The sequence below is a fragment of the Erpetoichthys calabaricus genome, chromosome 9 (genome assembly GCF_900747795.2).
Source record: "Erpetoichthys calabaricus chromosome 9, fErpCal1.3, whole genome shotgun sequence".
Classification (NCBI taxonomy): domain Eukaryota; kingdom Metazoa; phylum Chordata; class Cladistia; order Polypteriformes; family Polypteridae; genus Erpetoichthys; species Erpetoichthys calabaricus.
In genome coordinates this window covers 118,471,293-118,473,307 of record NC_041402.2, presented here as the reverse complement: position 1 = coordinate 118,473,307, position 2,015 = coordinate 118,471,293, and the positions used below count along the sequence as shown (strand labels likewise).

At 42.0% G+C, this 2,015-nt stretch overlaps 1 non-coding gene across 1 annotated transcript; it reads right to left on the bottom strand.

Moving 5' to 3' along the window:
* Nucleotides 1-935: 935 nt before the first annotated feature.
* Nucleotides 936-1,064, bottom strand: LOC114658320 (U6atac minor spliceosomal RNA). Its single transcript, XR_003717367.1, has one exon. It is a non-coding gene; the product is annotated as a U6atac minor spliceosomal RNA (small nuclear RNA).
* Nucleotides 1,065-2,015: the final 951 nt, after the last annotated feature.

The following is a 2,015-nucleotide window of genomic DNA, read 5'->3' as shown; positions in this document are numbered from 1 at the left end:
GACAGATACGAGAAGCAGTAGCTCTGTTCTCCACACCAACATTTCACATAGCCTAAAACTATGACAAATACAAATTAACTTCAAAGATGTGAGCATGTGGAAATTAATTGTCTTTGAAAAATAGTTGGTTTTCAGTAAAATTATACTAATAACTATAGATGCCCAGAAATAAGAAAAGGGGAGCTGTGTTCATGAATATTAGGCACATGTAATGGGTGTAAGCCCACTAGGCATCAATGACTATTTTTTATAATCAAATTTTTATTAATATCATCCAAGAACAAACACATAAGAGCAATAAATGATATGTCTATGATAAATAAGAAATAACTAACCCAAGCAATGCTATTCACTCGCTTTTGCTGCCCCTGTCCCAAGTCCAATGTCATACCACCATGAGCAATGGTGATGCCATTTTATCACCTCCACCACTCCCAAATAAGGGGCCACTGCTTCAAAAACTTCTGGAAGTAAAAGATTTATCCACAGATACAGCAAACTCACACCTTTGAGTGTATTCATTGGATGCTTTGATAATTTGCCATATAGATAACTCCATATGAATCAGATAATTGAATGAGGACAGCTAATTCTTCAAATGATTAAATCAGACCTTATACACCAGGAAGTGACTTGTAATTTTAAACATCTATTGTACACAATCAGATAAGCCAGCCTCAGAGAACTAAGAAAGCCTGGCTAGTGATATCTAGAAAATCAAAACATCTGAGGCAAAGTTGTAGAACTGTAATAGATGACATCAAAGAAAGTGAGCAAGACATTAAAGGTGTCAAAACACTAGAAATAAAGGACATACCTGGTAAGTGTCAACAGATTTGATGGTGCAGAGATTACAGAGAGGATTAGGGCAAAGACCTATTAAGTGTTGTTTACAAGAGTGAGATAAAGTCTGTTTATTTAAATTGAGTAAACTAATGATTACATGGTTAGAGATGTCACAAAGTATGTGGCAATGCCTTAACCGTATATGTATTATAAGGCCACTAGGACCACTTCCATCATTGTCAAGGGGAGTGCTAATCTTCTCTCCTTTCATACAACAAATCCTGGCTATGATGTTAAACTGCATCCAGCCCTGCAAGCATTCCTCCAATTTGCAGGGAAATCTTGGGGCTTGTTGGCAGTATTGGCACTCCATCCACTGTAAAAGCTTCATACAGCTCCAAAACGACAGACAAGATTCCTTTCTGCTCTCTGCGGGAGTAGCTCTGCTGTAGCTGCTGATACAAAAGTTGCTTATGTTATGAAGGAGATAGGCAAAAGCCCTCAGGAGCCTCATCCCCAGAAGAGTTGAAACCAGTGGGGTCAGGCCTGTTGGGGATCAGAACTAGTTTGGTGCTAAGGCGTCACCCACAGCACTCGGGTCCCAGTTTTAAGTGGCCTGTCTGCCTAGTAACATGGAAAGTATTGTCTTTCTGGCATGATGATCATCCTCCACTGCTGTCGGAGAAGCTTTGTAAACTCCACATTTCAGTGGCGGTACTCTATGAGGTTAACAGACCTGGGACTGGCCAGGTCTCTGTAGGTGGGTACACCTTTTATTGGTCTGGTCACTCTGATGGCTGTCATGCTTAGAGAATATCTTTTGCTGTGGCGGATCAGCTCCTTCCAATGCTGTCCAATGTCACTCCTTTCAACAAGCGTATAATGAGACTCAGATTAAAGAAATCCCTGAGTGCCTTGTCTCAGTGGTTGATGGATGGCCGCGAGGTGACACTCCTCTGTTTGTGGCTGACTTCAATGCGACCACTGGCACTGACAGGGCTGGCTATTAGGACTGTGTCAATCCCCATGGGTCTGCCGACCATGGTGAAAGTGTCTCCATGTTCCTTGACTTTGCAAAAGATCAGTGGCTGCATATTTCTAGATCCTGTTTCTAGTGCCCTGAGCCGCACCATTGGACTTGGTACTCCAATAACTGGTTGTGCGGCGAAGGAAATCACATCCTCATGGGCAGATCCTAGAGGCTCCTACAGAACTGCATGGTCTACAGA